Here is a 25721-nt window from a genome sequence, read left to right as displayed (position 1 = left end):
TGAGTTGTTTCATTTGGAGCAAGATTGTCGGGATGAGAAGAAAGTAAAGTTGTTGGACGTATGTTAGCCAAAGAAGAAAATGATATTCGTCTCAAGAAGTACGTATAATGAAATAAGGCTCCAATCCTAATAATTTTTTTCCGTCATTGCCAAAAAGGAGTCACTATTGATACGATGAGTTCACTTGAGGTTCTTGAATTGGTGTGTTTAATGTTAGGATACTGTAATGGGAGTAAGATGATTGATTATAGTTTTGGAAATAGCAGACGTATTTCCTTTTAACACGAATCATGGTTCAAGTGTCACATTATGTACCTTATATCATAAATTCAGTATATCAGAATCACACAAAAGTGAGAGAGTCAACATTTGAGATATTTAAATCAAGTTTTTACATAAAGTCGGGGAGAGTATAGCTAGTGATGTAAATGAACCGAGCTGCTCGCGAGCTATTCGAATCTCGGCTCGACAAAAAGCTCGTTCGAACTCATTCGTTAGTCTTAACGAGCCAAGCTCAAGCACGTTTAAAAGCTCGAATATTTAAACGAGCCGAGCTTGAACTTCTCGATATCCGGCTCGTAAGCTCACGAACATGTTCGTTTATAGGCTTGCCTATAAGCTCGCGAACAAGTTCGTTTATAGGCTCACGAACACGTTCGATTATAATATTGTTTAAATATAATTTTTAAATTTTAAAAAAAAATAGTAATATATAAATATATATTATAATAATTAATATTATTACATGATTATATTTATATTAATATAATAATAACCTATAAAGCTATAATTAAACTTAGGGTTAATAAATAGAGCTTTCTAAACGAGCTTTAAACGAGCTCTTAACAAGCTTTCTAAACGAGCTTTCTAAACGAGTTTTAAACGAGCCGAGCACGAGCGGCTCATGAGCTCAAATAAATCTATACGAGCCGAGCTTGAGCTCGATTGTAAAAGCTCGAAACGTGCTCGAGCCAAGCTCGAGTCCGAATATATACTAGACGAGCCGAGCTCGAGCATGATACTGTTTGGCTCGACTCATTTACATCCCTAGGTATAGGGATTCCTCCAATACGTTTGCTCACTTTCGATATTGGAAAGTTATGGGGGTGATTCAAGTGAATATTTGGTGAGAGGTTATAAAAGTAGTACACAATATTTGTGGAGTATTGATTTTGACGTAGTTAAAATGACTACTCAATATAAAGTTCCCTAAATTTTTTATTTATATAATATATTTTTTATTTTACAGATTTCATATGAATTAGTTGAATCTTACTCAGAAGTTAAGAGAATATATGGATATTAAAAATATATATATTTAGATATTTTGGTGCTTTTTTTAGTTTATATATAGGATATAATTCGGTTTTGCTATTTTTGTTAGAAAGATATTAATTTATTTTATTTAATAAAATAATTTAAACATTTTTTTGTCACTCTTTTATTCTATAAAATTTATGTGACACCTAATATTATTTAGGTTTTGTTGTTATTTTTATCTTGAACTTGGGTCGGATTAATTTACTCTTAGAATAAATTAAAAGTTTAAGTTTAATTTGAATAATATAATTTAAACAAATATATTTAATGATACTTCCTAAGTCTAAATTATGTTATATTTCATTTATTTTATATTTTTTTTATGTGAGGTGGCAAGATAGACATGGAAAAATTTAATATTTTAACTTTTTAACAATTTCGTAGACAAAATTGATATTATTCCCCAAATAATAAAAATATGAAAGTTTATTTGTTTTTCATTTTTTTTTGAAAAATAATGCCAAATTATATAAATGATAATCATTTAATCTCATTGACATAAACATTAAAAATTGAAAAAAAAACATTTAAAAAAGCACAACACAAAATAGTTCACTGATAATTAAACAAAAAGAATAAATTTTAACGAGCACGAGATCTTCAAAAAGATAAATGAGTTCTCCAATGAAACTTCCCCGATTATCATAATAATAAAATTATGAATTAAACGCATTGATCGATAACGATTAGTGAACCTTCTGCGAGTTTTTTCAAGCCAGATGGTTCACCAGAAGATAAGACTAATATAATCAAGGAAATTTATTTTTAATTTTCTTATAAATAAAATTATATTTCATCAAGGGTAGAATCAACAAAATCCTCTCATTGAAGTTAAGAGTCGAATTACGACTTTAGCAAATTTAACATGGCATTATTGTCGAGTCAAGTTTTGACTTTTTAACAAAATTAAAATTTAAAAAAAAAACTCTGAAAGCAGATTTCTAATATCAACAACAATCTTATGAACATGACGACAAATTTCACAAATGTCAGATAAAAAATTTTGATTCGAATTCAAAAATATTAATTCTCGACCGTTCCAATAACAACGTTACTAAGTTGTCACGCTGCAAATGTTTCTTCATTGGCTTGGAAAATTGTCACAACTTAAGATAATATTCTTAAATAATCAAATAAAACTATGCAACATTGACCCTGAATATTATGATTTGTTATGGACCATTTGGTGTCCAAAATTGACATTATATGTTAGAATACTTGTAGGCATTTGATTATTCCTACGTTTAAATAGTTTGAAAATTGAAAAAAATTACAATATAAATACTATTAATTAATAATGTTCCATATTTATTATATCCTTGGACAAATATTTATAATCCTAAGCCTAAATGACCAATACATTAATGTAGAATTGAACAAACATTTAATTAAAACCCTACAAATGTAATATAAAATAGTTACAACAATAAAGCTTAAAATATGATGACATTATTATAAGATAGAGAAAGTGAATTATTCAAATCACTTTCTTGACAGTTTTCAAGATAGAATACCTAGTAAAACCAATAACATTCCAAATTAAAAATCCCCATAAACATGGGCATAAAACCTAGGCTTAGGATGCACTACTAAAGGAGATGTCTGCCTCATCCATATTAAGATTCCCAGTAATGTTACGTTTTGGGCTCATATTTTATTAAAGTTTATATATTTTAATTGGGCTTTAAGCCTTTATTGGGATTAGGAGTAGTAGTTTAATCTTTTAACCTTTTAATGTACTCCTATAAATAGAGACATTGTAACCTAGGGTTACTTGGACCATTATTCCATGAAAAATCAATAGAATGGACGACTCCCTGAGAATGTAGGCATTGTTGGCTGAACCTCGTTATATCTTGTGTTCTTTATTATTCTTTACCACTTTATTTTTATATCTTCTTTTATCGTGTGTTTAGATTAGATCTTTTCTCAACAAGTGGTATCAGAGCATGTTTTGAGAATATTTATCTTAATCTATTTGTGAAGATATAATAGAAACCCTAACCACCATTGAAGAAATTGTTGCAAATCAATTGCTAAGTAGATATCTATTGTCGTTAAAATATTTCTTAGCTTTGAGTGATGCTCTCTTGAGAAGAAGAGAGAATAATACAATGAGTCTTTTGTTCTTTTTGAAGGCGACAATGGGTGCATGTGACGAAAAGTCGTTGTGTAGGCAGCGACACCAGAATGAAGAATATAAGGTATATTCCTTTAACTTATTTTAATTTGGGACATGTTGTCTATTAAAATATAAAAAGGAAAAAATATATATCCATATATATTCCGTATATATCTCTATATATATTCCATATAATATATATAGAGGAGCCAAGAATCTTTGAAGTGGTAAACAACTAAGACTTTTTCAACTAAGACTTTTTCTTTAAGTCTCGTTTGATTTAATAAAATAGGCTGAAGATCTATTTAATTCTAATTTTCACAAGTAAGGCCTTGTTTGATTTTAATAAAATTCTCAAAGATTTCTATGCTTTGATCTTGGATTTATATTGAGACTTGTTTGACTTAAATTTCTCAAATATGGAGATTTGTGGTTTATCTTTTAATAGATTTGATATTCGTCAATGGGGAGATTGAAAATTGGAGTTGAAAAAGAAGGTGGAGTGATTATTTGATGTTGCAGATTGTGAAAGATAGTTGATGCAACATGTAAAGGGTTTTCTGATTAAAGAGAAGACTTTAATGTTTGTTTGCAAGAGTGTGGTTTTGCTATGTGTGTATAAGGACCAGATTTTAGATTTGCATCAAACCTTGTGAGTGGGTTTTGATTGACAATCCCGGTAAGTGCTGGTGCGAAGTTCTCAAGTGGGTATTTGATACCCCAAGGATTCTATCAAGAATGATAATTTCTAAGGTATGAGTTGAGGGTGCACTAATCATATACATGGTTTGTTAGATTATTTCTATGTAGGATTTGGCTAGAAAAATGTGGAGAACAAACAATACATTTTCATGATTGTTGAAAATTAATTGGAGGTTTTATTATAACCGATTGTTGTCTTGGCATACATGAGTGACATTATTTCACTATGTCAAGGGCTTTGACTTGAAGAAAATCTCGGCTAAAATAAGTTTGGAGAGATTTTTCTTTGGAAAATGTTTATTGAAGAAGTCAAAATTAAAAGAGAGGTAGAGAGAAAATCTAGTAGCAGATTTTCATCTACAGCCGCGCAAGGTCATCAAATTGATGATCAGAGATTCGAACGGAGTTCGATGGCACTGAGATTTTGTCGAGAGGGTTGGTAATTCATTCCTCTACATTTTCAACAGTCGGATCAAGGTTTGTACGTGACGAAATTTGTTTTTCTGGGGCTTAAAGTGTCTACCTAATTTTAGTTATATTTGAATTATTTGGGACTAAACTTTTTGTATCTTTTTGGTTATGACCTTATCTTATCAGAAGAGTTGATCAAGATGAAGACAATGGTCAGATTATGTGTGTTTTACACTTGACAAAAACATGAAATATCAACCATTTTTTAGGTTGTTGTCATTACTCAATATTAACAGACATAAATCATGTTGTTATTACTCAATAACAACCATTTTGTAGGTTGTTGTTATTAATAAATATCAACCGGTTCTATAGGAGGTTGTTATTAAGCAATATCAACTATTTTAAATATTGTTGCAATTACTCAATATAAACCGCCCAAAAGTTTATTGTTATTAATTAATATCAACTCGTTATAAAAGTTGTTGTAATTACTTAAGTATAATGGTTGTTAATATTTTTATTTCCGAATTTATAAAAAAATTAATTAAAAATAATTTTAAAATAATTTAATTATTTTATACAAAATTTCAAATGAAAATATAATTTTTAAATATAATTCTAAATTTAACATTAAAATAATTTAACTCCAACACATATAAATACTACATTTAAATAAACAAAAAAAATCATAATACACAAAAATAATAATACAAAAATAGTAAGATCTTATATATCTTATTAGTTGATCTTCTATTTATTCTTCATTCGGTCCAAATTTAGTATACCTATATATAAAAATATTTACAAATTAAATAATTAAAAATTAAGTTAATAATATAAACATTGTTGAAGAAATATATTTAAAAACTTATCAAATATATACCTAATAAACTATACAATGATAATTTTATCTATAGGAAAGAAGAAGTGATCGATTGACCAAATTTGAGAGCAAGGAGAGAGACTTCAAGAGAAAAGAAATTATTATTCACTAAAATAAAGGTTGTGAGTAAAGGGAGGGGTTGAAGAGAGGTTGTGGGAATAGAGAGGGTTGAAGAGATAAGAAGTTATATAGGTTGAAGAAAAGTTATAATGATTAATTATAACTAGTTTTATAATAACCCACCACCACCGATTTTAATGATCTTTTATTTATTTATTTTAATTATATATATATATATATAAATATATTATATTTTAACAAATTTAATTACATAAATATTATATATATATATTAATTATTGAATATTATTATATAAATATAAATTTAAAAAATATTAAAAAAATATTTAATATCAACTATTTTTAAAATAAAATGGTAATAATATATATATATATATATATATATATATATATATATATATATATATATATATACTCTATTAAATAACAAATCAAATTAATTTATATAAATTTTTTTAATTTAAAATATATTATATATATTTTATTAAATAAATAAATATGAATATTTCAAATTTAAATATATATATATATATATATATATATTTAATTACATAATATATGAAATTATATAACATTTTTAAATTTAAGATATATTGTCATTAAAGTTTTAGTTTTTTTACTTATTATTATATAATAATTATGATTATATATATATATATATAATTAATTTATATATATAAATAATTATTAATTATATATACAAATTATATAAACTATTATGATTAATATATATTATGATTAATGATAAATAATATCATTATATATCTTTTCTAGTCTCTCTAATCTGTCTGTTTATTAATTTTTTTCTTTAAATCTTAAATTTTAATTTCTCCCTAATATTAATAGTATTTTTTATTAGGACTAAACCTTAAAATTTATTAATATATTATATTTTTCATAAACACTAAATCTTATAAATATTTTTTTATCTTCATTTTATTCTTCATATATATGAAAATAAATAAAAATAACTCAAAATTACAAATAAATTATCATAACAATTTAGAATGAAATTTTTGAATAATTATTTTTTGATACAATAATAAAATTTACTCAAACATTTTTCTTTAATAATAAAATATAATATAACAAAATCTCATAATAAAATATGTAAAAAAAATAATTATAAATAAATAAAACTTATCTGGATAAGTCTTATACCCTAAATCTTAAATCCCAAATCATATATCCTAAACTCTAAATTAATTATATAAATATATATATTCTTATAAAAAAATATAGTCTTATACCCTAAACTAATTATATAAATATATATATTCATATAAAAAATATAAAAATTAATAATACTATTATTTACAAATATTTATAATTAAATCTATATTGAATCCTAAAACTAATTATATAAATATATACTAGTATAAACCTAAACATACCTAAATACTAAACTATTAGCTTTAAATTTTATATCTTAACCCTATATTATATACCCCTAAATTAATTATATAAATATATATATTCATATCAAAAATATAATAAAATTAATAATATTATTATTTTTAAATATTAATAATTATAATAATATATTTTTATATGATTAAAAAATAAAATAATTTTTTTATTAAGACAAAGAAAAAGAAAATAAGGGGAGTAGAAAATAGTAAATTTCAAATTCCCAAGTTATTTGTGATATATAATATAATTTAAATTTAATAATTATTTTTGTATGAATATAAAATTTATAAATTAATAATTAAATTTGTAATTTAAAAAAATATATATAAAAATATTCAATATCAACGATTTTAAAAACAGTTTATATATACTCATCTCTATCCCTTAAATATCAATGGTTTTTAAGACGGTTGATATTGACCCTTATATTGACCATTTCTATATCAATCGGTTTTAAAAACGTTGATATTGCCCCCTCTATATCAACAGTTTTTAAAGTGGTTGATATAAATGTGGTCAATATCAACGATTTTAAAATTCGTTAATATAGATGAGTTAATATCAACCGTTTTAAGAGCGGTTGATATTGACCCCTTTATATCAACGGTTTTTAAAACGGTTGATATTACTCCCTTAATAGCAACCGTGGAACAAACTGATTTTTTTACTAGTGAATTCTGCGATAAATCAATCAATTATGTGTTAATATTTGTAACAATAAAAGTATTGTTATGTATTTATTCTAAACATATTCTACCGAATTATGGTTAGTATTCCATATCATTAGAGACGTAAATGAAAAGATTTGATCGCAAGCTATTCGAATTTCGGCTCGGTAAAAAGCTTGTTCGATCTCGTTAGTTAGTTTTGACGAAACGAGCTTTAGCTCGTTTAAAAGTTTGAAAATTTAAACGAACCAAGCTAGAGCTTTTAGATATTCGACTTGTCAACTCGCGAACATGTTCTTTTAGAAACTCGTTAATGGGTTTGCGAACATGTTCATTTAGAAACTCGTAAAAATGTTTGTTTGGAGACTTGTTTATGAGCTCAGGTGGGTATTCATTTAGAAACTCATTTAATATTTATTAATATTTAAATTTAATATTTATTAATATTTAATAAGAAAAAAAATTCTTTCACTTAACGTGAAGTCTTCTTCTATATTGTAAACGAGCTCTTAAGAAGTCGAATTCAAACAACTCATGAGTCCAACTAAATATATACAAGGCAAGCTCGAGCTAAACTATATGCTAAACGAGCCAATTTAAAAGAAATTATTCGTCTTGGCTCACCTCGTTTACATATTATTAAACACTTAATTAAAAAAGTTTATAATAACCCCAGAATTAGTTTAAATAGAACTCTGAGTTATAACAATTTAATTATCACTAAAATAACACTTTGAAGTAGGGACGTGTTAAATTTTTTTAAATAAAAATATAAATTATAATGAGAAGCAAACTTCAATTTTTTTTCAAGACTTATTTCATGATTTATGTGTTGTTTACTTTTAGACTTCTATTTTTTTATATATATATATGAAAAAATGTTTAAATTTAATAATACTGCATTATGATTGGTCCGGAATAGATGAATAGAAAATTTGGTAGCAGAAGATCTAATCGGGTTATGTTTACCCTTTTCATTTTAATTTACAAACTAATTTTCTGCATTTATTAAAATAATTTGTCGTTTCCCAAAAAAACATAAATAATATTAAATGATACCAAAAGTAGGGCCTTGATTTCAGTGTCGGTAAGTTTTACGCCATTGTCGGCATCCGTGTCGATACTGTCCTTGAGTATTAAAAGAGTACTAAGAAAATCGGTAGAGTTCTTATTAGCGCCACCATGAAGATGAGTTTTATGTTCCTCCACAATCTCGCTTAAAATGCATCAAAACGGGAGTGCAATTTCTTCATCTTAGACGCAATTCCATGCGTGTAGCACTCACAATTGTTATCAAATGCAGGATTGCGTCAAAGAATTAATAGAGTAAGCCCAACATCAGGTCCGACCCTGTGGTAAGTCCGACAAATCCTCGGGTTAGGGCAGCCCACTCCCATGGTGGATAGCCCATTTGTTAAAAATATTATGCTATTTATATAAATTTATTGTAATTTTAACATATAATGTATTTAGCTTAGTGGTTTAAGATAAAAAAATTTAAAATTTTATATGGTCATGGGTTCAAATCTCACCAAAAACAATATATTTTATCAATTTTTTAAACTAAACTTAGGGAAAAAATATATCGTCTTTTTTTCTACCGGGACTGGGGCAGCCCAAAACTCGGGGTGACTCTGCCCAACAAACACATGAACTAAAGTATAAAAATCCAAAGTAGTCCATACTAACCAAAATAAAAATAGTAAACTTAATAAGCTAATTTAACCTTTTGGTAAAAATAATTTTTTATTTCTAATTTAGTATATTTAAGAATTCAAATATTTACAAATAAAAATAATAATTTATATCTACTAAGTGAAAATAATTTAATGTCTAGGACATCCAATAGTCATAATCAATGACACCACAACATATACATGTAGATTCGAGACCAGGAACGAAATTGCCGAAATTGAAAACGCCGGTGGGAACCATCAAGTCCACCACCATTCCTTTGAAATCGTCGGATTTTGGATCAACGTCGATGATTCCGTCGCTAAAGACACATTTTCGAGCATCTGGCGAGCTTAGGCGTTGGTGGTGCAAACATTTAACAACGGCCTTAAATTCACTTGGGTCTGACCGACCACGTTTTTTAGAACATTCGTTAGTATCGCATGTTGGTATTTTTAGGGTCACTTGTATAATAAATAATTGTGCATGTCATATTTAATATAAGCCAAAATAATGTGATCTAATGTGAAATTAAGTTTATGGCTTATGTGTGTATTTGTCATGAATATAAAGTGAGGATACCTAAGTGGCATTTTTAATTTTATGAAAGGGCTAAATTAGAAATGACCTAACTATAATAACTAACTTAATGTTGGTTATATATAACGGTAATGTTTCCCATTTGAAGTACGGGCAATTCTCCTCTGCGTCCCCATCAAATGGAAGAACCATTCCATATAAGGAAAGTTTAAGGAAAGAGATTAAAAATCATTCAATTAATGCAAAAGTCTAAGAAAGAGAAGATTCATGATTCATCAAATTAAGGTGTCATTCAGATTTTAATTTCTTACACATTAAATTAGGATTTAATTAGGATAATTTTTAACAATTGGTATCAGAGCCATCCTAATTTAATTATGTGAGAAAATTATATCGTTGTAGATATATTGTTGTAAAAGATGGATATGGGAGGAAGGCTAGCCAATATGAGCTTTGGTTGTCCGATTCCAAAATGATGGTTGCTTATTATGGGACTGACTTCTGAACATGAGCTATTAAAAGATCTACCCACCCAGAATGTGTCTAACCAGGTTGTGGACTCTAGGGATAGACTTCAAAGAGTTCCCTCCAAATATGTGCTCAAATGGATATCTCACCTTGAGGATCAGCTCTCAAGGTCAAGGGTCAAATATGTGCTCGAAATGTTACTGTTTCTTCACTATGGAATACTATTTTGTAAACTAGCATATCAATAAAAGAAGTTTTTAAATGTCCTTGTTATACTTTCTTTCAAATATTTACTGGGTCTTTAGACTCACTATGCTTGTGTGGTGTAGGTACACAGCATTAGCTTTCTATTGACATAATGAATGGAGCCTTGGAGAGTGGCCAAGGTGTAGGGGAGGTGTGTGTGTGTGGGAGGAGGGACAAATGAAGTTCAAGTACTTTTTAGGGTATAGAACTTAAAGACCACTATTTTTGTAATAATGGACCATCTCTTAAATGTTTTTGATGTAAAGGACTGTATCTGCTTTTGAAAGTCCGAATTTGGTAATGCCACATATATATAACTCTTCCGCATATATTTCTGTTTTTCCGTTTATGTATGTAACGTTTTAAAACATCCCTCACTCGGTCTAAGTAATTTAGGAGTCTGAGGTGTTACTACGTTTTCCATAAAACAATATCATATCTTGGAAAAACAGATCATAGCTTTGGGAAACAGATCAAAACTTTGGAAAATAGATTAGGGCTTTGGAAAATAGATTATGCTTTTGGAAAATAGAATATACTTTGTGAAACAGAACATACTTGGTGAAACAGATCATAAGATATATATGAACTATATAAACTGGTGTGGGTTTCTAAAGATGAGTTGAGAAAAGATTGTTTGCTTTTGATTTTGCTAAAGATGTATGAACTTGCTAAAGATATTATGATCTTGCTTCTAAAGTGTGCCTTCTGTTTTATTAGTAAAGAGGGAGAGGAAAAAGATAAAATGAATGAAAGAGTGCATTATATATAGTAGTTTAATAAGGCTGGTCATCTGATGGTCATAACATGGGTTAAATGATTGTTTAATATAAAAGGGTTGGTCACCTACTTGTCATAGGCATGGGTTGGACAAGTTGATAATAAAAAGACTAGTCACCTGTTTGTCATCAGCATTGGATGGATAAATAAATGATGAAGAGGGTTGGTCACCTGCTTGTCCTAGGCATGGGTTTAATAAAAAGGGTTAGTCACCTGCTTGTCATCAGCTGGATTAAATGGATGTTTAATAGAATGGGTTGATCACTTGCTTGTCATAGCATGAGGGAGATATAAGCATGAGGTGGCATCAGTGTCGGACCTGAGATTTCGAGGCCTGATGCGAGAACAAAACTTGGTGCCCTCAAAGCTTAATATTCATACATATATTTTTTATCGATTTAAATATAATAGTATTTGTAACATTAATTCTAGAAATAAAATATCATCAAAACAATATGTCATAAGTAATACTAAAAAAACAAAGAAGATCCAAACAAAATTTAAAATTCATGTTCCGAACTAATACATAGTCACTTGAATATTACTCGTCTCGCATTTTTTGAAGCGAAAGTATTGATCAAGTTTGCATAATCAACTTTCTCAATAATTTTTTTCTCGATAGATAATATAGATAACCCATTTAGTCTTTCTTGCGACATAGTTTATCGAAGATAAGTTTTAATCAACTTTAATTTGGAAAAACTCTTTTCCGCAGATGCAACAATAACTAGTATAGTCAGCAAAACTCGATATGCGATATAGGAATTTGGATAACAATCATCCATTGTTTTCAAATAATTCAGCACATCAATCGCTCTTTTTGCTTCTCCAGGTAATGAATGTCTTAACAACTTTAGTTGGGGGAGTGTTTCCTTTTCTTTTTAAAGAATGCTTGTTCTTATTTTATTTTTTTCCTTGATTTTGTTGATAAATGGGAATCGTGTGATTCTTTTCTCCAAGTAAGATTGTGTTTTTTATTTGTATTTTTTTGGATACAAATTAAGTTAGGGCTTATCATTGATAGGTTATCAATTATTATTTATGGGCTTTTTAAAAATAAGCACATGAACATATCATTATAATTTATTTTTTTGAAGATTTTGGTGCCCAAAAAGTATTTAGGCCTGAGGCAATTGCCTCACTTATTACACAGTCCGGGCCTGGGTGGCATAAGCATGGGTTGAATATGTTTCGTTTGGGTGAAACATGAGGTGGCATAAGCATGAGGTGGCATAAGCATGAGGTGGCATAAGCATGAGGTGGCATAAGCATGAGTTGAATAAGTTTGGTTTGGGTGAAGAATGAGGTGACATAAGGATGAGGTGGCATAAGCATGAGTTGAATAAGTTTGGTTTGGGTGAAGCATGAGGTGGCATAAGCAAGTTTTTGAAGAAATATGGGTTGGAAAAAGTATGGGCAAGGAAACATTAACCTCGGCCTGACCTCCTCGGTCCTAACTCAGATTTTTCTCGGCCCTGACACATAATTTTCTCAGCCCTGACACAGATTTGCATCAGTCCCGACATAGATTTGCCTCGGCCCTTACACAGATTTGCATCGGTTCCGACATAGATTTGCCTCGGTCCCGACACAAATTTGCCTCGGCCCTTACATAGATTTACCTCGGTACTGACATAGATTTGCCTCGGCCCTGGCACAGATTTGTCTGGGCCCTTGGTTTTGGCCAAGACCGAAGTTACTCGGTCTAAAATGAGTTTTTGGGTGTGACATCATAGATCTATGGATATTTAGATTCTTTGTTAAGTCTCATTAAAGAGTTACAGTTATATATTAATTAAGATTGTATGATGTTAACATGAAGATTGATGCGAATACATATTTGAATTATCTCATAATTTCCCTCGATTTAGGGATATTTAGATTCTTTTTGATAATTTCAAATCATATTTTCATATATTCGAATTATATATATATATATTTATATATATTGGTTTTGATAATTTCAAATTATAATTAGAAATATTCAATTTTATGAAGAATGTATATATATATATATAAATTTAATCGTAATGATATATCTTTATTCATATATTTTGAATTTAGATTAAATATTATGATGTTATATAATTACGATAGATTATATAATTACGATAGATTAAGATATAAGATCTCTAAATTTATGAATATTTGAATTTTCTCTTTCATTCCATATATATGGATGAATTTAGATTATTGTAAATGCATGATTTTTCTGGAATATATAAATATATTGATTTTATTATAATATAAAGATTTATGATATTATGATATATTTAATATTTATGGATATTTCCTTTTTGATTTTGGAGAGTGGATATGTTATCTTATTGAAGAATATGGAATTTCACGAAATATCTTTTTAAATGGATAAATTGAGTAGGTTTATTAAATTAATATTTATTTATTAATTTTTTTTTGAAGAAAAAACTAATTATGATTATTATTTTTTTTATTTTTATAATTTAATTTAAGGCAAAATTGATATTTAAGAAACAAAAAAAGTGACCTAGTGACATTATGTTCTAGCTTTTTATATAAAAAATGGAAGAAAAAAAAAAGCTAATTTAGAGCATGTAAAACTAGCTCATTAGACGACGTGTGAATTAATAAAAGTTCATTTAAACGTACGAAAAATTAAAAATTGACTCACCTAGCCTCGGTAAGTAACTATGGTTAATTATTTTTTTAAAATTTAATATTTTTTAGTTAAATAATCATTTTTTTCACTTTTTTTTTATTAATTAATTAATTCATCATTTTTTATTATTTCTTCTTTTCTTTTGTCTATTCATTTTTAATAATTAATTAATACATTTATCCATTTTTACTATTTATTTTTCTTATTTGATTTTTTTCTATTATTTAGTTTTTTATATATTGTTTTAAAATTATTTGGTATTTTTAGGACTGAATATTTGAATATTGTAATGTATAAAGTAGTTCAATATTTTAATACTCTAATATTTTTATATTTTGCTCAAAGTAATTTTATTAAATAATTACTTGTATAATCTTTTTTTATTAAATTTTATTTGCGGTGCAAACTGTTTTTCCACAAGATTAACAGAAATTATGGACTCGTCATATTTATGCAAATTAGAGTAAAAATAACAATAGAGGATAAATGAATATATTGTTCTATAAAATACTTAATTAAATATTATAGAAATTTTGAACTACTTTATATATTACAATATTCAAATATTATATCAAATAGTATTAAAATAATCTAGGTTTATATAGTAATAAACAAAATAGTATAAAAAAATATAAATAAAATAATCAAATAACAAAAAAAAATAGTAAAAGGAGTTAAATGAATGAATGAATTAATTAAAAGAATAGACAAAAGAAAAAATAGTAAAAGGAGATAAATGTATTAATTAATTAATAAATAAAAGAAGGAGAGAAAAAATGAATAAATATTAAATTAAAAAAAATTAACTATAGTTATTAATAGAGGCTAGATAAGTCAATTTTTAATAATATGTACGTTTAAATGAACTTTTATTAGTTCATACGTGTAACTGAGCTAATTGTACAAATACATACGTTTCGGTGAAATTTTTCCTTAAAATAAAAACATGTTACTCTTCTCAACTAAAAATTTCCCATTCAATAATAAATATTTCCTATAGGTGTATTGCATGCATAAAGACAAGTATATAACAATCCAAACGTTAAAAAATTACAAAAATCAATAAAAAGAAGAGAGAGAAAAACTCGGGAGATTTCAGGCGATATTACGGCGAAAATTTCGGCAGCCAATTCTCTCATCACGAACGGCACGAATGACACGATCGACACGAACGGCACAATTGGTACAAACAGATTGATCGACACGATTGGCAATATATCAAGGTCGCGGTTCGCTTGTGGTGTTCGCGGTTGCTAGTCGCTTTGGGTCGCTTTTGGCAAGATCGGCACAATCGGCACGAACGCCACAAACGACACGGTAACTCTAATAACTTGGTTGTTCTTTCTAAAACTTGATTGAAAGTTAGGGTTTCTGTTTTACCCTGTTATTCAATTGTTAGAGTTTCTGGTGTATCATGTTCTATAATTGCTCTGTTTTATTGTTGTTTTTTATTCTTCATTAAAATGGGAAGAAAGAAAAGCAATAAGAATAAAGAAGTCAAAGAATTTTTGATGGAATGTTTAATGGAGGCAGATGAAATTGAATTTGATAGGATTCATGAAAAAATTATCCAGAAAAAACAGGAATGCAACAAAGGTTAGGAACCAATTGCTGATAAATTTTTTTAAGAAAATGTAGCAAGAAAACAGGGGAAGAAAGAAGGAATTTGGAACGTTTGTTACAATGAAAGAGCAAATCTATTTAGACTGAAAAATCAAATCACAAAGCTCTTGATGCACGCAAAGAAAGGAGAGATTGTGCTCAACAAAGAAAAAATGCAACAAACAACCGTCAAATTGAATGTACACTATCTTAAGGACTGGAATTTACTACAGAAAGAAGAGTATGAAAAGATATTAAACTGGTCAGTTGAAACAATGAGGGAGCTGATGAAGTCTCATAAATCTATGACTTATACTATCATGAGCAATTCCAGCTGGAGAGTAACGAGGTCTGAAAAAATAACACATGAAATAAAACAGAAGATCATGCTTATAAAGAAAAAATCTACTTGGGCAATGTTAAAACAAAAGTGGAGGTGCTCAATTCTCCTTTTGAATTTAAACTGTCAACTGAAGTGGAGGAAAAATGTGTTAAAGATTGGGAAAATGTAGTGGTTGGAAACTACATAAAGAAGAATAGAGTATCATTCTCAGTCACCAAGGAAGCCTTAATGAAACAATGGGAGTAGAAGGGACTAGTTAAGATTTCTGCAAATATACATAATCTCTATTTTTTGCAATTCAAGAAGGAATCGAACTTGGATGATATTCTGAAATATGAACATACTTATATTGGATCAAATTATATGAAGCTGGAGAGATGGTCTGAAAAATTGAACATGCTAAGCAAACCATAAAAACAACCCAAATATGGTTTTGAGTTTTGGAACATTCCAACACACATGTACAATGCAGAACCTTTAAGTCACTTTGCAAGTTTATTGGGAAAACCATTATACATGGACCCAATTACAGAAGGAGGAGAACAACTTATAAGTAATTACCTTTGCTAGAATAAGCATTGAAGTTCATCCTCGAAGTATGCTGCCAAAGAATATGACAATAATTGACAAGAAAAGAAAGTCTACAATCATGGAAATTTCATATGAATGGAGGCCAGACATGTGTATTTTTTGTAATACTTTTCAACATGCTAGCACTAAATGTGAAAAAGCAGTTGAGGAAAGGCCCAAGAAGAAGAAAGACAGAAAAATGAAACGGAAGAATCGAGAATCTAAGAGCATATTGGGGAAGTTAAAGAAAATCGGCAAGGAAAAAAATACAGAGGAAGAAATCAAGGAAGAATCAGAGAAGGAAGAAAATAATGATGTAGAGGAAAAAGGAATGTAGAATCAAATATTGAAGAAATCAACGAAACTGATGAAATAGGGGATACTGAATAAGATAAACCTAAATACAATGAAGATGAAGAGGCAAAAGATGATATCAAAGATACAACAGAGAAGAAAAATACAGAGGAAACTAAAGTTGTTGATCCTCAAACACATAAAACTGAAATTGAGAAAAGTAGTAACAAAAGCCCTGAAATCCTGAAGATTAATACATTTTATTATGTTAGTACGAGTTCATATAGAGGAAGATTAAACAATAAGAACAGACAAACATCATCATCAGCTTCAATTCAATCTCCCTTAATGAAGAACGCAATAAAAATGGGATGTGGAATAAGGCAATATGATCAAAAGGCGGATATGGAGACAACATAGGTTGGGATAACTAGATTGTAGTCTTTGTTCATTATAATCTGTGATTTGTAATGTGATTTAACTGCCACAATTCAGAAACTTTTCAGTCTTTTATTTGTAATCTTTCAATCAAAACTAGAGTTTCTCTAGTTTGATTATTGACCCCTCCCATTTTTTAGCTTATTAATGAAATAGTGTTAAACTGTTTAAAAAAAAACAATCCAAATACAACGTTTGGTATGATATAGATAAAGTAGAATATATGTACGGTAAATAATAAAGATTGTTTGGTTGATGTAAATTTATATATCCAGTATTAATTAGGTATAATTTATATAATATTATACCTACCTAAACTAGTTACAAGAAGTCATAAGCATAATATTCTTATATTACTCTTAATTTTATAAAATTATTAAAATTTTAATTTCTTTATTTTAAAATATAGTAATAATAATTAATTATATCTAAATATTAATTTAAAATTTTAATTTATATATTATTTTATCTCTATAGAAAGTTATATTATTTTAAGTATAAAATTTTAATGTGACAATTTTTATACATAATTAAATATAATTATTATTTAAAAATAATAATAATGTTAATTAAAAATTAATAGTCATATATGAAATTAATTATTAAAATAAAATTGTATTTCATTATTAATAAATAATATTTATAATTAATTATATAAATTATTATTATTATTATTATCCATGCAACTTACATCTATATATATTCTAAATTAATTTATAATTATACCATTCTAATTTCAAATATTATTTTATTTAAATTATTATTATAATTAATATTTTATTTTATACAAATAATTAATATTATTTCAATATATAAATTTTTATAATAATACATCAATTTCAAAATTAAATATTAATTAATATATAAAAAAGTTTTATTTATATAATTATATAAGTTCAATTATAAAAAAATTATATATAAAATAATATAAAATATATTTATAAAATATATTTATAAAATAATTATATATTATTTTCTTATAAAATTATATCTAATTAATAATACAAACTACTCATAATAAACATTAAAATAATAATTTTAAAAATATATAAAGTTAAAATAGTCTTTTATATTTTTTACTATTTTTTTATATTATCAACCAAACACAAAATAATAAAATATATATAATTTATACATATTTTTTACTCCCATCCAAACACTAATAACCTATTGTAGACACCACATTTTTACACCCTAGATACCTAATAAAAAAACCGGCCCGAAATAATACCCATGTTTGTTTATTGAACCGGGAAAATAAAAATAGTAACACCTCGTGGAAAACCGACCCAGAAAAGCTTAAAAGATAACGATCCAAAGGTCGAATTTCATAACGACTCTGTTTTCCCAACTCGTGACACGTTCATGTTGTACGTTTTGAAAAATCTTGAATTTTGAGTGTAATATTACTATTTGTAAATTTGTGCAGAAATTGCTCAAAAAGAGGGAAAATAAGAGAACGGGTCAATCCGAGTCAACCAGCCAACCGACGAGTCAACCCGGGGCAAAGAGGGATCAAGCACGTGTCAAGAAGAAGTGGAAAAGAGTAGACTGGTCTTCTAAAGTGGGAAAATTGGATTATTTGAAAAGTGAGTTATTTGAAAAGGGGATTATTGAAAAGAAAATCAAGAATCCTTAAGTTTGAAGTCCTCATGGAGCTTCCATTGGAAACCTAGACTTCATGAATTTATCCCGGCTTCAATACTGAATGAAATTCAATGATCTTGAATGTTTTGAAAATAGAAATTAGTCCTCTTTCATATGGTGTAGCCCAATATCCCATTGGTGCCCTATATCTAGACGAAATCCGGTCATGAGTGGAAGGTGTTCCTGAAAGGTTTAAACCAAACACCCTTTCACTTTAAAATTCGTAACTTGAGCTGTGGTCAATGATTTTGGGTGATTCAAGTTGGTTTGGAAATATGACTCATTTACCTTTCCAATGGCATCGTCCTCGAACCGTTGTTCGACCTTTAAGGCCCTCTCACGATCAGTACAAGAGAGGCAATGCTACAAATGCAAATTCTGGGAGCTAACTGAAGTTATGTTGCACTTCTAAAAATCATATATTTACTGAAGTTATGTTGCACTTCTAAAAATCATATCTTTTGAACCAATGATCCATCTTTAGTGTATGAGCTACCGTTGGAATTCCCTTTGAATTGTCTTTCCAACGACACCAATAGTTCTCCCAATTCTCCCTAAAGCTCAGTCCAAGTCGCCTGCAGCGAAGGTAATGCGTGAACTGGCACGTTTCTGTGAGGCTAGTCTCCTGACCAACACGGACCATTTCGTAAGAAAAGGAGAACATGGGGATGTAGGAAAGATTCTTGCCTTTCCAATGGTACCAGCCTCATTGTGGGGAAAGCCATGTGTACAAAGTTATGGGCTATTAAAGTTATGAAAGTGAAAACCGCGGGATTGAAAAGATTGAAATGGAGAAGTGACTTTAAAACATCGTAACTTTGGGTAGGAAGGTCCGTTTGGGTTGATTCAAAAAGAAGATCCACGTTCGTGATGTCAAGAATAGACCATAAAATTTTCAAAATTTTCTGAATAAAAACTAGGCCAGGGAGATTTATTTGGGATGATGGTGTCAATAAAGGATAGGAAAAACGGGGATAAAAACAAAGCTGAAATATATATATATATATATATATTTTCACAAGCGTGCCCTTGATATTAGGGTGTATTTCCAATTTAACCCTTGAAGTTAAGAGGGGCCGTTTTTCAGCTTAAGAGAAAGGTAAAAAAAATCAGTTCTTAAAGGGCATGAGTGGAGAAAGAAGAGAGAGGAATTTTTAGAGCAGTTTTGGGGAGTTCTGGAGGGTGATCAGTAATTCAGTTTTTGGAGAGAAAAGAGCGGTTACTGGCGAGAGAAAGAGAATATGTAATCCGAGCTCACCGCCTTGGACGATTGGATCGACGAACGCGAAGAACGGCAGAAACTTTAGAAACTTTGGCTGAAGCTTCTTCGAATCCGGCTGATTCATTTCGTTTCTTCATTCTGTTTCATTTCCCTCTTCTAATCAGGTAACATCCTTATCAAATGTAGTCCTTAATTGATTGATTGGGGCATCGGTTATGAATACTGATGCCATTTGTTCATTAGAAAGTTAGATCGCAGGTTATTTCAATTGTTTGATTGTTCTTGTTCTGTTCGACTGTGTTTCTTTCTGTGATTTGGATTCTTTATTGATTGAATACTTAGCTAATAGATGTTGAGTTAGGTTAGTCTGGAATTGGTTTAGGATAGACCTGTTGTTCTTTTATCCAAAGGAATTGTTTCTACTGAAATAAAAAAAATACAGAAGAACGGAAGAGCATATCGCTTTCTTCGATCGATCTTAAGGGTGTTCTTCGACTGTGTGGTTGTAAGCGTGGTCTCAAAGTGTAGAATAGTTCTTTGTGGCGAGACGAATCATCGCGGCTGGAGACTTCCCTATCCAGAGGCAGAAGAGGTGCAGGACGTCGCCCGTTCGAAGATCTTGTGATTTGGGGGAATAATATGGATGCTGATCTTCATTGGTCGAGGTTCTGTTGAGACTGAGGAATCGAATAGGCGACGATGAAGATGAAGAACACCACGGAGATTCGTCGTATTGGGCGCTCGGGCGACGCGTTGCTTCAGAAGTTATTGTTGCCGGAAATTGCCATTGCCGGAAAAGTCGTCGGAGACAGGGGATATTTCGTTATATTTCCATTCCCCCAACTTTGTTGAGGGTTGCAAAGAAGCCTCTGTGCTTCTTTGCTTTTTAAATGGGTATTTATGTTTTAATTTCGAATTGAATATTTAATTCGAAATTAAAACAGCCTCAAACTCTTCCTCTATTTTAATTGAGCCCCTAGGTTTAATTTTTCTTTTCTTTTAGTTTAAAACTTTAAAAAACTAAAAAAAATAAAATAAATCTAAGGTCTTGTTTGTTTCCCAGATTTCACAAATGACTTTAAAATGAGGATTCGAACATCCAAACCACTTTCGAATTTTCTCAAACTTTCCCAAAAATTCAAAAATGTTATTTTCTTCAAAAATAAATTTTCCTGGAATTTTTAGGACCCGTTTGGAAGAATGTCTATCTCCGTAGTGTCATATCGGAAGTTCTATAACTCCGAAAATTCCAAAATCGATTCTTGTGAGCTTTTAATAATATTTTTGACCATCATATGAAATTTTTGGGAATTTTGGGAATTATTTTCTGAAAATGACTCATTTTAAAATGTTGTATTCAGAGTTTTTCTTAACTCCGAGAATTTCAAAAAAAAGGGAAAACACTTAGAACTTTGAGTTAATTCACTCTCTTCTCTCCTTTGAGCAAAAGAATAAAATTCTAGTCCTCCAATCGAATTTTATTCTCCTCATCTATCCTCATTTGATCCTTCTCGGGAATCTTGATTCTCGCTTTTCTTTGATAATGTTGCTCTATGTTTTGCAATACCTTTCAATGCCTTTTAATGATTTTCAATGCTTTGTCCTTGTCAAGCACCTCATGAATAGGATTAGCCCCTATGCAAATTGATTAAGATTTTCTCACACAAGCAAAAGAGTTCTGAACTCAGAACGAAATCGTAACAATCCTTCAAACATCATATGGCCAATTACTTAGGAGTAGAGACCGTCTGTAACGACAGGCGTATAGGACATAGCGCCGTAGGCCCTTTCCTAATACGTAACCAAACACCGAACTCTTAAAATGAATCTCTGGTTTTTCATTTCTTTAGTTTTTTGGGAAGTAAACTAAAGTGGCGACTCTCAAGTCAATTAGATCGATACATTCGCGAGTGTGTCGATTTAAAACATGTACGGGCCAATTAAATTCGATAAAGGAAGTGTATGCCAATTATTTAAAAAAAAGGGCATACGCGCCAGAAAATAGAAGGGAACGAAATGAACGCGTACACCTATATAATTTATACCTCCATATAATTTACACCACTTACAACTTATACACATATAACTAGTATATCGTACCAAACACTACCTGCTCTTCTCTTCTCACCCTTTTCTTTTTTCTCAACGATATAAAATTTTAAAAATATTTATCAATATTATTTAAATAATTAAAGGCCAACTATAATCTTTCCATTCAGTAATAAATACATCTTATAGCTGTACTGCATAAATACAAGTATATTAATAATCCAATTCTTTTACTAAAAGACATGTCCTTCAAATAATTTTCTAACAAATTTGCAAATTACAAATAATTTTTATTTTTATTTTTAACCCATTAGAGCAAAGAGCTTTTTAAAGATACTAAAAGTCAAAAGTTATGTGTTCCTCTCTTAAATTTAATTTCTTTTGTTTTCTTGTTAGAACATTGAACTCCCATCCTTCACAACAAGTTTTTTATTTCTTTCTTAAAATAATTTGAGGAAAAAAATCTAAAAAAATCAAAAAATCTTCGCTCTACTCTCTTTTCTCACTCTTCTTTCGTTTTCAAGCTAATTAATGTTCTCTCATTCTTTTTCCTGTTACTTCTTAAAAAAAATTATCATTATAAAAAATATTATGGCTAGTTTGATTCAGCTTATTGACGCCTAGAGAATCAAAATGCGGATTCTGGCCTGTAGGAGAAAGAAGCTCGACTGGACCTCTTTCTATATATGGCCCAAAAAAACAAAATCGCAAACACTGACATTGTCACAAGCGGGAAGTGCGCCGGGAAAAAGACTCAGGAGATCCGCTTTCTTAGAAGAGCTTAAGAATAAACTTATCCAACTTATTCTCAAGTACGTTTGATATGATCTCAGCTTATTTAATCTATGTTAATATTAATAATTGATTTAATTAAAAAATAATATATAGCTTATACGCCCAACTTATTTGTTTTTAATATTAATAATATATTATTTAATAATTAATATTATATAGAGATATAATGTTATATATATATTTAATAATTTAATTTTAAATATTAATAAATGATTTAATTAAAAAATAATATATATTTTGAAAATAAATTATATTAATATATTATTTTTTATAATTTTATTGTTAATATATAATTTTAATTATTAATAAATGACTTAAATTAAAAAATAATATATTTTAAAATAAATGATATGAATATATTAATTTTTATAAATATATAATTTTAAATATATTTAATATAAATATGATATAAAATATATATAGATATATATAAAAGTATTTAATAATATTTAATAATATTTTTTTCACATTTTCACACTTCTCTCTATGATTCAATCTTTCAATCTTTGAATTTATTTTTGTACTCTCTCACACTTTTAGTATTATCATTGGATTCATCTCAAAGTATTTTCGATAATTAATTAAGGCTAGTTTGATTTCTAAAATTATAAATAAAAAATATCAAAGTCTATTTATAATTTATATTTTTACTTAATTATTTTATATATTAAGATATATATATATATTATAAATAATAAATAAAAATATATTTAAATATATTTTTTTTATTATAATAATTTTATATATTAAAATATTATAAATATATGAAATAAATGTGAGAGAATAAATAAAATGATTAGAAAGAGATTAAATAGATGAAAGAATGAATAAAATGATTACAAATAAATGAAATAAATAAAAGAGAATGAATAAAAAAATATTTAAAAATGAACTCTGAGATTATAATCTTAAACGCTAAAGGAGGGAGGTAGAGAAAAATTTTAGTTTAAACGCAAGCATTTGTTTGATTATAATTTTTTGTGTGAGCTTATTACGCAAAATTACTGTAACAGCTTACTACGCAGACGCCAATACGCGACTTATTAACACTGAATCAAACGAGGCCTATGTTATTGAATATAACTGAACTTAACTATTTTATAAATAATCATGAGTCTAAAAATAACAGAGGAGATAGGAAATTAAACCTGTCGAACATGTCGGAAATCATCCAAAGCTTTAGAAGAAAAAAGATGAACAGATAATATCTTTTTAAGCATCCGCCACCTTGGACCATAAGGAGCAAAAACAAGATCTTGATAATTATAAGCAATGTGTTTTGCACCAGAATTCGGCGGCCAGCTCGAAAAATTAGCATCGTGTTTCTTAAGAAATTGTGCTGCTTCAGAAGCTGAAGCCGCAACCACCACATGAACCTGACCGAGTCGTAGATGCATCAATGGCCCATATGCCTTAGCCATAGCTGCTAGAGAATGGTGTGGCATCGGACCTAGATGAAGTAGGATGGTCTGGGTCCTGGCGGAAGACGGTGGCGGTCAAGAAATGAAAGTAGGTTCAGGAAAAAGTAGATGAAGATTCTGATGGTTAGTGTGTAAAGGACGAGGGATAAAGTCCTCATTTCACTTTCACTCTTTGAATTGGAATTGGGAGGGAACATTATTGGCTGCTATAAAAAGATAAAGGCGAAGATAAAAGAGTGAAAATTTATTAATTTTTCAAACACGTAATTCTTCAAATTCTTTCTTCTAAATTCTAATTCAATAATTTCTCTATATATTAATAGAAGAAAAATGATAGAAAGCGTTACTTGAGACAGCGAATGATCCAGCGATACCTACGTGGGTTTGACAGGTAGAATATTCTATCTCCTATTATTAATTATTTTTTCTCTCCTATTATTAATTATTTTCTCTCTCTTCTTATTAAATAATTTCTATCCTATAAAATATTAAAAAAAAAAAGAAAAAAGAGGCCATAAAAAATAAATAAAAAATATTTGATAAATAAATGAATTGAAAAGTCATAAAAATAAAATAAAAATAAAAGAGATAAATTCATAATTCAATTAATCAGTGATATTAATTAGAGTTTAGGGTTTAGAATTTAGTATTTAGGATTTAGATTTTAGAGTTTAGAGTTTAGAATTTAGAGTTTAGAGTTTATGGTTTAAAATTTATTTAAACATATTATTAAAATATTTAATAAAATATTTAATGTAAGAGTTTGTTGTAAATTATTGAGTTATTTTAATGAAAGATAATAAATATTAAATAAATGAGTAAAATAATAATCGTGAGAATGTGGATAAATGAAATAAATTAATTTGTAGAGATAGAGAGAAAAATTATTTAATAAGAGGAGAGAGAAATAAATTAATAAGAGGAGAGAGAATATTTTACAAAAACTTGTTTTAATTATTATTATATTTTTATTTATTTATTAATTCCACCTGTCGGCGTAGACCATCGCTCTACCAGTCGCTGTGTCCCAGTCGCGCTCTCTATCATTTCTATTAATAGAATGAGATTTATTGGGCTTGTTTGATATGGTCATTTTAAAATATGATTTTAGTATTTAATAATTTAAAATATTATAAATATATTTTTCATACCGTATGTTAGATAAAATTAGACCGGTTCACAAAACTTAACATAAATAAACCTTCCATGTAGGAACCGGACCGGTCAAACAAAAGAACCGACTAAAAAGACTAGCCGGTCAAGCCACTAAACCGACCAAGAAAACTTGGAACATGACCGCACAAAGAAAGGATCGGCCAAAGCTTAAAACCGGAAACATCAAACAGTCGACCAGCCACAAGGCAGAGGAATAACCGGAAGCAGTCCGGTTAA

The 25721-nt window shown here is 28.5% G+C and overlaps 1 pseudogene; it reads right to left on the bottom strand.

Moving 5' to 3' along the window:
• Window positions 1–288: 288 nt before the first annotated feature.
• Window positions 289–24490, bottom strand: LOC124924601 (annotated as a pseudogene).
• Between the last annotated feature and the right edge of the window lie 1231 nt (window positions 24491–25721).

This window comes from Impatiens glandulifera, chromosome 2 (assembly GCF_907164915.1).
Source record: "Impatiens glandulifera chromosome 2, dImpGla2.1, whole genome shotgun sequence".
Taxonomy (NCBI): Eukaryota; Viridiplantae; Streptophyta; class Magnoliopsida; order Ericales; family Balsaminaceae; genus Impatiens; species Impatiens glandulifera.
The sequence above is the reverse complement of the archived record's forward strand: the minus strand, read 5'-3'. Positions and strand labels throughout refer to the sequence as shown.